Genomic DNA, 12,747 nt, shown 5'->3' with positions numbered 1-12,747 from the left:
AGTTGGTAGCAATGTATTTACTGAACTGTAACAGCTATATCGTGCTACTGCTACTAAATGTTTTCAAGGTATAGACTAGATAGACTTGTCCTGACATCTTTTATGTAGGGTTTTAAAGTTCTATGCACGACCTTGTAACTCACGAATAACAGTACGGGAGTAGAAAAAAACTTTATTGACATCTAAAAAGTCAAACGCGACATCCCAGCTAAAAAATCTAATCAAGACAAAGGAATAACAATTCAAATAATGTAAAAGAATTCGATGTATGGCAGCCGAAATAATTCGGCATAGACAGTGCGGTAGCGGTATTAAAGTTTACGACGGGATTCGAGACGTCATAAAAGTGGAGATAAATCCAATCAGCCCGAGAAAACAATCTACCCGAGAGGGAATTACGTTTGGGACCTAATGTTATGTATTCTGTGATTAGGTAGGTTCTGTTGTGCCTATAGGATAATAACTTATAGAAAGTTACCGTTCATGATTACAATCATTTATATTTCTTCTAGGTGGTAACTAATACTTAATTTACTTATTTGAGGCGGTTGCAAAAAAAACATTAAAATTTCGGCACATAACTAATTATTATTAAGCGGGATACCCCCATTTGCCAGAATTTCATTTGCCATAATTTTATTTGACATCCTATTCAACAATCATAATATTGTTTCTCATAACATCTTATGCCATAATCATTGTTTACTATATTAATCTAGTGCCAGAAACTTTGTTTCCCATAAAGTCAGTTTCCATAATGTCATTTGTCAGAATCATTGAAATCCGTAATTACCACATTCCATACCATCATTTTTCATACAAATTAGCGTCCAGAAAAGTCAATTTCCATAATGTGCTTTGGTATAATAGGTACTAGAAGGACTAGAGAATGAAACTGCTATCAGAAAGTAGGTTAGGTTAGAACTGTGACCCCCTGGAAAATGAAACTGCTATCAGAAAGTAGGTTAGGTTAGGTTAGAACTGTGAACCTCTGGAAAAGGAAACTGCTTGAAAAGTAGGTTAGGTTAGGTTAGAACTGTGACCCCCCGGAAAATGAAAATACTATCAGACAGTAGGTTAGGTTAGGTTAGAACTGCGACCCCCTGGAAAATGAAACTGCTATCAGAAAGTAGGTTAGGTTAGGTAATAATATGGGCAACAATTAATATGGCAATAATTGCTTATGGCGTTTGAATAATCTATGAAACCATATTATTGCACTTAATAATATGGCTAACAAATAGTATGGCATTGTATGATTATGGAAGGTAATATTCGGATAAACAACGAGTATGTCATATGATTTTTATGGTAAACAAATCATTCGGGCAAATGAAATTCAGGCAAGTTAGATTCGGGCAAATGAATATTATGTTAAACGACTGTCGGGCAAACAATAGACAACCATTATTAAGCCTATACAATGGATTTAAAACTATCTGGTACGTACTTCTGAGTTTTGGTCTGGTTGTTTAAGACATCGCACTTTAGCGATAATAAGACAGCTTAGTTCTAGATCTACCGTAGCTAAGATTCTTTTAAGTACTTTTTCTGCTAACCAAATAAGAACTTTTATAATGCCTATATCTTGAGCGATACCTACTTAAAACATGTCTACCTAATAATGTTTAAAGTTAATAGTGACTATAGTAAGTATAGGGACTAAGGGACCTTCTTTTACTTAGCTCAAAGGCATCAAAGAACCAGATAAGTGAGTAAGAATACCTAATACTTACGTCAGAAATGTAAACATTAGAGCGCACTTCGCACTCTGCTAAGCTTCGAGACCTTGTTTTATTGCATTCGCCATCGCGGACTTATCTACATTTTACTTTTCACTTTAAATGAGGATATATTCTGCATTTATTTGTTACAGTTCGTGACATTTATGTGTTCACCCTTGTGTCATGATTTAATATTACTTAAGTTGGAAATTATGTAATTAGGTTCGGATTTAATTCTTGATTGCGTCAATTTCCTGTTCGTTCGAAATGGGGTAGTTTAATAAAAAAGAAAAAAGTGTTGACTAAAGGTGTGGGAGTGGGAAAACATTCTCTCTCGTTTACTAGTAAGTACTTATCATAAATATGAAATGTAGAAATGAATCTTCTACAAGTTTCTATCACCTAACTAACCTTCATTGACGATTTCTTGGCGAATCGTTGATTTGCAGGCCATGTTTCGAAAAGTAATTATAGCGTGTCGAATTTTCCTGCAATGCGTCACGTCACGCTCGCAAATAGTAATGTCTTGTTATAATATCCTTAGGAAACACTGAAAACACGGAGGAGAGGTGGTCTGCGGGAACTCCGCGACAAAAAGTGGTGAGAATTCGCGCACGGCCGAGCTAAGTGCCAAGTCTTAAAAAATGCTTACGGAGCCAGCCGAGTAGGTACTAAAAGTAGGTACTTAGTTCACAAACTGTCAGCTATCAACAATGAGATTCATGATTGAAGAAACCAGATCTCATCCGAATCTAATTGGTAACAAGCGCTGACTATCTGAATACGGCTTCTGGTTGTAAGCTGCGTGGAGGTCGTAGGTGTAAGATCAGCTGAAAGCCTGTCTGGTCTGGCAATTAGCAGAGCCAGTGCAAATGCAAACGCAGCCTGCCTCGTATTGACTGTACCGACAGCGACAGAATCGTAATTTGCAATGGTGTATTCAGAATTTATGTTTTGAAGTTTAATTTGTGTTAGAGAATTTTTGAATACAAACATTTATTGTTTTTCTAGGTTAACGGCGTAAGTACAAGGATCGGAATAATTGCCATACCTTATGTTCGTTGTGAAATTTGTGATGTCTTATATGTCTTATATTATAATTCTTTTTTTAGGGTTCCGTACCAAAAAGGTACAACAGGAACCCTTATGGTGCGACTCTGTCCGTCTGTCTGTCCGTCTGTCACATTGTTAAATATCTCGAGAACTACTTATGCTATCGATATGAAATTTGGAATAGTTATAAACATTGTGAACCTCTACAAGTTTAAAGTATATTTATTTTAAATTAATTAATTAATTCAGATTGAATCTGAATCTGAAGACTATTAACACTTGTTTTGAAATCCTCCCTCTAAATACTAGAAAAAATAGATTTTGTTAAACTCCATCTCAGGTCCTAGTATTTAGAGGGAGGATTTCAAAACAAGTGTTAATAGTCTTATAGATTTAATTCAACCTTGCCTATAAATTGGCTATAATTATATTATAGTCTGATTTGTCCCGTAATAATTTAACTGAGTACATTATAAGCAGGTGATGTAACATACCACTGACGTTCTACATAATTATACACATATATGGGAAATAACTACACAATATCCCACGGTAACACGTATATATTGTGTATACCTACTTATATATTGCCTAAATTTAAAACTTTAATTAATTGGCAGTAATTTACTCTCCAAACATGCGGCCATAAACCGTCCTAAATGGCCGGGATCACTCGAGGATCCACTTTTATTCCAATTTTATTGATACGCAAATTAAGCTGGTAAAAAACATAAAAGTACCTACTTCAGAAAGTAAGTATTGGACTTAAATCAGTAACTATTTGAAGGTAATTAAAAATTAAAATAAAATTACTAACCAACACCTGAAATTTAAACACGTATATATTAATAAACGCTTTAATTTAAAACAAATAACCACAAAAATGAAATGAACTTAACGTCAACCTGAAGTAGTATTCGATATATTGTTTAAGACTCGTGACATGACTATTATAGATACTGTCAACATCAAAGTTCACCAACGACAAAAAATTTGGCTTAAAGGTCTAGTTACCAGGCTATAAAAATCTAAACTACAAAAATGTATACCTATCAGCAGCGGCTAGTCCATACAAGCCGATTCCCACCGGCTTGCCTAAAATTGATTACTAGTAAAGTACCTAATGTTAAGGTAGGTTTCTTTTTGCCGCCACTGATACCTACCTATGTCCGTGAATTCCCATTCTAAAAGCGTTGAAGTCACTTAAAATAATCATTAAAATAGTGACATTGTAGGATTGGTAATGTGACAATTATTGTGTCTAAAAAAACTTTAATACCAGCCCTCTATCATATCCCGAAAGCATTCAAAAACAATTAAGCCCGTATTCTGCATTAAGTCATTAGAACAAAAAGCGCATGATTAAAACTAAATAAACAGTACATAAGATAACTCTTGGCATTCGAGATAACAATGGTTTTATTCTCCGCCGCAATTATAATAAAATGATGAAATGTTTGTGGAGTTAACCAGGCCCGACTAATGCCCTCTCGAAAACAATAGTAAATTATTTTATTGAGGTGCTTCAAAATGTTGATTTGTGTTTTATTAGTTTTTTTAATTAATGTTGGCTTGTTGTAATGACTGTGTCATTCAAACTTAAGTCAAAATCCGTTATTGATATCTATGTAAGTACTAAGACTAAGACTAAACGCTTTCTTGGCGGATGACTTACCCACAATACCCACCCAGAAAGCGTGCGGTTGTTTGCGATAAATGCGATGGCGATAAACGAAGATTGAACGCATGCGATCGACGGAATGTAGGAAAAAAACCGGCCAAGTGCGAGTCCGACTCGCCCACCGAGGGTCCCGTACAAACTTTCTTTCAAACTACCTAGTTAAAATAATCTCATGTTTTCATATAACTCTAATGACTTGACTAGAAGACAAAAGTATAGGTACTAATGAGCATTATTGTGTATAGCGCCATCTCTCGGTGAATTCGCTAACTAATTTGCGCGACCTGTATACTATGTTGGTTTTTCAGGGATAATTCTTTATAATGTTAACCGATTTAAACAGTTTATACTTTATTGGAAAGAAGACGGTTTACGTAACATCTCGTATTAATTTGAAGTACGATATACAAATACATTCGCAAGGGTGGGTAAATTGAAAGTAAAATATGAAAAGTTTTTTGTGAATTAAAAAGTTTCCAAGGTACAAACACGATTATATTTTTCCTGTAATATTTAGCATAAAACCAATGTTTTCTAAAATTTTCATAATTTTTAGTTGGTAAACTTCGGAGATAAGGGGGGGGGACGGTATTTTTTTTTACATTTTCCTTCAAAATTCTTTTTTTTTCACAAGAAAAAAATTATAAAAAATAGTTTATTTACGTCCAATTTGCGCTCTTTATAACGATATCCCACTTGACCTAGTAACTTGAAATTTACAGTTTGCCCCCATTCATTTTGGCCATTTTCTACAATTAAAATTCATAAATTAAAAAAATATATACTTTCTATTTGTAGAGGTTTACAATGTTCATAACTATTCCAAATTTCAAGTTGATAGCATTATGTAGTTCTCGAGATATTTAGGAATGTGACAGACGGACAGACAGACGGACAGAGTCGCACCATAAGGGTTCCTGTTTGTACCTTTTTGGTACAGAACCCTAAAAATGATAATGCGCTTACTATTGTGTTCATAAAACAATCAGGTATTAAATTTAGATGTAGTATCAGATGAAAAATTGTCTGCAAACGACACTTAGTTATCGCATAAAACAACCGATTTTTCCTGACCATTTATTGATAAGAAAATTTTGTTCAGTTCAGGGTGGGTCTCCACCTGGTCTAGGTACTTATTATAGGGAGTTCGTCTAAATTGAATACATTTGATACTTATACGACGTCAACAATAAGTTACAATTTACAACACAGATACTTTTTTAAGGCAAGGGAGCGAAGACTTAGAATGTATAAGTGTAATGTGTTCAACAATTCTTTATTTTGATGATGTTGTAGCTACGCTAATTTCGCACAATGAAAGTTTACGACGCTATAGAACCATAGTGCGCCGGCCGCCGTTTACTTTTATTAACATTACCTCACAAGTGTTTTAATTAGCAGTAGTTACCTTGCTGTAATCTCATAGAAATCTCCAATTAAAATAAAAACCGCAGTTAAGTGTAGTCTGTTATCTTCGTAATTTATATTCGTGCGAATCAGATTGACAATCGAGTCGGGTTGAAAAAGCGAGGAATCCACGAAGGGTCGATGGTACATTTCCCTCGTCCCGAGTCGAGCACATACCTATACCGCCATGTATAAGATGAAAGATGAGGGACCACTAGGGCTGTCACGCGTACAGGATAGGGACACTTGACTTTTCGGAATTTTTACAGGCACGCAAACAAAACTATCCGAATGATTTGATTTCTAATACCTACTTACGCGTCCTTTTGCTAAGAGACTAGATATCACATTTTCACAAAATCAGTCTTAATTTACTAGATAAGTAAATACCTACTGCAGGCTCCTGAAAGTACTGAAAGATTCGTAACCTGCATTATCTTACAGGGACAACTGCGAGAAAATAACCTAAAGTAACAAGAACGATCGAAATGAATCTAAAACAATGTCTTACCTTCAGAACAGCAAGTGGTGTGATCGCATTATTCACACATGGGCTATGGCCCTACACAGAGCGGCGTCTCAGCAGTGGCAGCCCTAGCGGCAGCGGCGCGCGCTTGCTTATCCACCGTCGTCCCGGGCCGCGGCCGCCCGCCCAGTCGCGGCGCGCTCACTACGTCGCTCGCCTCCGCGCCGGCAGCTCGCTCAGCCGCTCCGTACCGTAAACCATAAACTATTAGTGCACATAATTAATTTACAACACAGTAAAAGTGATGATACCAGTTTATCGACTATAAATCTGTGTGTTGTGATCGCGTGTCGCAGGTAAGTGATAATTGCTCAGTCGTTGCCGCGCCGTTTGCGGGGCAAACAGTGACAGTGTGAAACGCTGTTGGAAAACAATGCGTCGGTAACCCTTTGGCTGTCGTTCGCGTTTGTTTGCGTTTTGACAGTTGTTTGCGTTGTACGTTTTTTGTTTTGTGCGCGTTTGTTACACGGAGGGATTTCTAATTTTAACCAGTCTTTGGAAATACGAAATGGCTTGCGACTTTCTGTTACGCTGCGGTCGGTCGTTCGCTAAAATACCTAAAGTATTACTTACCTAATTTACCTATACCTACTTTCAAGGATCGCCTGTGTAAATACACCTGCGTCACATACTTATTGTGGCTAGAGACAAGGTAATCCAGCGTGCTTGTGGTTGTTGCGCTATCTACCTATCTTTGTCTAATTAGTTCAGATTGGAAACTAACCGATTAACAAGTAGATAAATATCGTAACGCGTTAGCAGCTTCTTAATGTTTAGGTAAGGTATAGCGGGGCAAATTTCGACTGGGGGACAATTGTAACTCATAAAAAAAATACTTATTGGGGACACCTTACACAGATCAACTAAGCAAAGCTTGTACTATGGGTGCTAAGCGACGATATACATACTTAAATAGATAAATACATACTTATATACATAAAAAACATCTATAACTCAGGAACTTGTGTTCATTACAGAAATAAATGCCCTTACCGGGATTCGAACCCAGGACCGCGGCTTAGCAGGCAGGATCACTACCGACTGAGCCAGACCGGTCGTCAAACTAATTCATTTTTTCCATTATTACACTCTTTGGATGCCTGGTGTCAAACATTAATTATTAAACTTCGACAAAACATAGGTGGATTACATTACACAAAGTTTTTAGCTAAGTAAACAACAGTTTCAAACATATCTGAACTATATCTACATTTTCTTATGCCTACTTAAATATTAGAAGATTAGATAGGTACTAGTTGTGCAACGTTTGTCCATAAACTTAATTAATTTCTTAGGTAAGTAGTGTAACGCCGTGTCTTGCGTGGGTGACGGTCACGCGACCGTCGCCATCGCGTCTCATACTTCCATATAGATAAGGTTTGATTTCGTATGCGTCGCATCGCCGTCGCGCGACCATCGCGCGACCGTCGCCCACGCAAGCCACGGCGTAAGTAAGGTCAATAAGGATAAATAAATATTGGGGGACACCTTACACAGATCAACCTAGCCCCAAACTAAGCAAAGCTTGTACTATGGGTGTTAAGCGACGATATACATAGTACTTATATAGATTTATTTATTTATTTATTTATCGTATGGCATATATCGTTTCTCTACTTTTAAATGTTTAAAAAGTCAGACTGCAGATACTCGATTGCAGTCGTCGACAAGGTCTTAAGATCTGCCAATTCTCCGCTAAATTTGGTGGTGGGGCACTCAAAGACAATGTGGTGTACTGTCTGATCCGGGTCGCCACATTGGCATTCCGATGACTCGCGCCACCCCCATTTACACCACAGCGATGCGCAGTTACCGACGCCTGTCCTAATCCGATTTAACCGACACCAAAGTCGTCGAGGTTCCTCAAATCCCACTGGCCGGATCCCAGCTTGTAGCTCAAAAAGGTCTGTAGGCATAGACCTCGAGTCCCATTCTGCTGTCCACGCCTGTAATGTGTTAGTTTGTGGGTCGAGCAAATGGAATTTTAATGCTGGGGGTTTGCGAGATTTAAGCCTGAGGGTCTTGAGCGCGTTGAGGTCCTCGTGAATAGGCAAGCATGTGTTCGTGCGGATCTTCGAGATTTCTCGATCGAGGCACTTTTCGCGTCGGATGCTTGGCGGTAGGATATGGCTGAGTGCCGGCAGCCAGTGCGTGGGCGTTGGTTTAAGGCAGCCGCTAATAAGCCGCATCGTGTGCTTCAGCTGGGTATCGACTGTGGAGGTGTGGGTGCTATTTAACCACGCTGGTGACTTATATAGATAAATACATACTTACATACATAGAAAACATCCATGACTCAGGAACAAATACCTGTGCTCATCACACAAATAAATGCCCTTACCGGGATTCGAACCCAGGACCGCGGCTTAGCAGGCAGGGTCACTACACGCTAGGCCAGACCGGTCGTCAATAAGCGTGTATGGCCTTCACATTTGGCTGTTTTACTCATTGTCAGTGGTGGTTTTGAGAGTTCATATTATACTTTTGCATCTTGCTACTTACGATTATGGGTAAACGTATTGAACTCTCAATAAACACTGATCATCTTTTAAATAGGCCTAATGAGAAGATCACACTTCTCCTTATGACGCACTTACCCGTGTTGACCTTACTGTTGACCTTACCTGTTACCTACCTCGGTATGAAAAATATAACAATATCTCCTATATCCAATGTCTCGGTATAATATCAATATCTCCATCTATCAGTAAATTAAGTACGTACCTACTATCTTTCGCCATAAATCTCTGAATAATTTATTCACCGATATCACAGCCATCACAAGCACTTTCCGAGCTCCGCCTGGTATTTTCCCGCTTTTCATTTATTTTATAAACCTCGTCGTTAAACGCTAGCCAAACATCAAAGGCGGCCGCCTGTTCGCATTCAGCCAGACATCAAACATGTGACATGCCTCACATGCCGTCGCCGCCTCCGCGCTAGGCCGCGCTGCCGCTGCCGACGGTGCTACCTACACCAGATTTACATTGCACGTTTCCTTTAACCTCCTCAGTCCTCGTGTTCAAATGTTTGCACCACAGAACTAGTGGTTTGCACATATTTCAATATCTAAGTATTTTGAACTTTTATTGAGTAACAAAACGCTCCAAATTCAAATACAACAGATTCATTTCAGGACTCAGAATGGCAGGCAGCATAGCCTAATTACTCTTCAAGTTTCTGTCCAGTGCTAGTTTTCGTCCATTTGACGAAATGTGTATAGAGTAATCTTATTTGCAACAAACATAACTTTAAGTATTTAACGTTCATAAGCGCATTTTCATATGCTTTCTCATTTTATAATATTTATATCATAAAATTACCTAAACCACTATTTTAGCGTTAGAAAGAGACAAAAAGTACCCTATGTCACTCTCCATACCTTCAATTATCTCCACTTAAAAAATCACGTCAATTCATCGCTCCGTTTTGCCGTGAAAGACGGACAAACAAACAGACATACACACTTTCCCATTTATAATATTAGTATGGATTATAGAAAAACAATCTCAGAACTTTTTAACTAGATAATATAATCTCTTCTTTTTCTCTTTGCTCATCCTTCTACCAACTTAAGCAACCGCGGTCAACAAATAAACAACGACTTATTACACACACACATGGACACATGGACTTATTAGTTATTAGCTTTTGCCGGGGCTTCGCTCGCGTTAGAAAGAGACAAAAAGTAGCCTATGTCACTCTGCATCCCTTCAACTATCTCCACTTAAAAAATCACGTCAATTTGTCGCTCTGTTTCGCCGTGAATGACGGACAAACAAACAGACACACCCTCTTTCCCATTTATAATATTAGTATGGATGTACCTTGATATTTCCCAAGTAGAATATTACAATTTTAAAAATGTTTTGTTAGTTGAAAGCGCATGGTTATTTTATTTTATGCGAAAATGCAATGCATTTACAGCTCATTTTATAACAGACTACAGTTATTGCTAGTTTTTGTCAAGCGCTAATGTTTGTCCATTGACCAAATTACATTACATAAAATTATGTATTTCAAGGAATATTAAAAATTTAATATAATTTATTTGATATTCCGTGAAGTGGACGAAAACTAGAGTTGGTGTGTGGACGATAACTAGTGAAATTACCTACTCTATTGTTTTATACGGTAAACGCAATAATTAGTTAATTGCTGTTATGACTCGCAAATGTAACGAGTCATCCAAACCAACACATGACATAGTATATATCTGGCCAAAATATTCTCTTTGAAGTCTATATGCCTGGTAGTCCGAGCCATAGCGTGAAACTATAAAGATTTAATTAATTATCATTTCATTACTGAGACTGCTTTATAAAAAAGGATTACTGCTAAAATATGGTTTCAGTGTCGACTGCTACCTGTTTTTTAGGATAAATATTTTTATGAAAATATATATCTGTAAACAATATAGGTACTTATGTACCTACATATTTACCAAATAGATATATACCAACGTAAAAATGATATATCAAAAGTAGCATACTAATAAATTAATATTAAGTACCTGTTTTACTTTTAGTGTGTGGTGTGGATGAAAAGTAGTGTAAGTAATTGGACGGAACCTAGGTTCTCATAAACCTGCCAAAGGTACAAATAAGCGCAGTGAACCTAAATACTTATTTAAATACTGAAAGAAGACTAAGTATGATTTAATTTAATGAGTTTTTGTTATCTTTACTAGTTTTCCTGAATAGTAAATTACAAATTATCTAAATTATTATATGATATTAATTATGGTTAGCGTAACAGTAAATTGTTTTAATTGCATTTGCTTTTATTGTAGGCAGAAATTTATTGCATTCCTATGGGGTAATCTATACAGCAACTATTACTAACAATAAAAATGATTTATAACCAAGTGCACTTGAAAATCTAGCTAGTAATTATTTTTAGTTCGCACTTGGCTATTGGTTGTAGGGGGATAGGATATGAAGTGGCTAAATTATTGACTGTTGTTTTTAAAGGTTTAACTACTCCCTAGTTCCCTGTGTTTTGGCGAACAATCGTAAATAACTATAATAGCAATTCGATTGTTTAAATTTAGTTCGCCATAGTCTACAATTGGTCTTAGAAAAGCGGACAAGTTATACATAAGTAGAACCCCATCCCATATGAGTAAAATTCACCGTACAGTTTACTGCGTTATCTCATTACAAACACTAGGATGATGTAAGTAGATACAATCCCACTTATAACAAGTATGTGAGATAATTTCCGGTCGATGCTATAATAAAGTTTAGTATTTATTTTATTTGCTAGGTACTATCAGCTGCAAAATTGCATGGAGAAATTATGAATGAATTTATTGATAAATTCACCATGCACTTTTGCAGCTGATAGTACATCGGAAATATATTTTTTAGGGAGAATCATTTATTGTTGTTTTGAGTTGACAGTTTTTTTTTTATTTAATCAATTTGACGAAAACTAGAGCTGGACTAAGACTAGCACAATGACTCCTCTCGTAAGGGCGGTATCAAAATGAAATTCTAATAAATAAGGAGTGGAATTCCTTGCCGGCGGCTATATTTCCGAGCTCATATAACCCGGCAACCTTCAAATCAAGAGTGAACAGGCATCTTCTGGGCGAGCTCACTCCATCGTAGGCCACGTCTTTGCCTTTGGCTAGTCTGTGGTCAAGAGTAAGCCCATTTATAATTAAAAAAAAATATATATGGTTTATAAGAGAAAGTACTCGATTTCTAGTTCCGGCAGCATTACAGTTTTATTACAACTTAAATAAGGGACTAAATAACCAGTTTAATGTAACAACAAATCGTAAAGCTTCACTCAAATCATTCAACTCAAAACTTGACCTCCATGCCTATTAATTTTACTGCTTCAATGTTGCACAACTGACTAAAGATAGCTCTAATCCACTACTTGGGTGTCTACTTTTATGTTATAGGGCCATAAATACGAATTGCGTTTATAAAACTATAAATTGTTTTATTTTGAGCCAAACTGCTTTTGAAATAAGGTGCAGCTAGTGTTAGTTTTCGGCACACGTGGGTGAATCAACTGTTATGCGTTTACGAGTGTCATTCATTTGGCGAATCGTGATTGTGATGAACAGATTTAAATGAGTTTATATTTGTAGAGCTTTTTAGGTACTTAAGGCCTCTAGGTTCCATCAATTACCCATGTACCTAGTTTTAGGATAAGTGGTTAGTTAGGTACCTAATATTTTTCTATGTTCTTAGAAAACTGATGTTACCTACTTTCATTTATTTCAAAAGTGACAAAGGAGTTTGATTTAATGTCTCGTATTATTTAGCTAGAGAACTTTGTTTATGATTATGAATGTTTACTTAACTTTCATTAATAATATTGAGTGTTTCTACTGA

At 36.8% G+C, this 12,747-nt stretch overlaps 1 protein-coding gene across 2 annotated transcripts in view; it reads left to right on the top strand.

Moving 5' to 3' along the window:
* The first annotated feature begins 6,631 nt into the window (after positions 1–6,631).
* The window catches only part of LOC125237033 (homeobox protein abdominal-B), a 153,083-nt gene continuing 146,967 nt past the window's right edge, over positions 6,632–12,747 (top strand). Inside the window, exon 1 of one of the 2 annotated variants that reach the window (XM_048143959.1) lies at positions 6,632–6,687. The gene's annotated coding sequence lies outside the window, so the exon portion shown is untranslated. The remainder of the gene's footprint in view (positions 6,688–12,747) is intronic. The other variant, XM_048143976.1, reaches the window with a different exon arrangement.

This window comes from Leguminivora glycinivorella, chromosome 2, assembly GCF_023078275.1.
Source record: "Leguminivora glycinivorella isolate SPB_JAAS2020 chromosome 2, LegGlyc_1.1, whole genome shotgun sequence".
NCBI lineage: Eukaryota > Metazoa > Arthropoda > Insecta > Lepidoptera > Tortricidae > Leguminivora > Leguminivora glycinivorella.
Note: the sequence above shows the minus strand (reverse complement) of the source record. Positions and strands in the feature narration are given on the sequence as shown.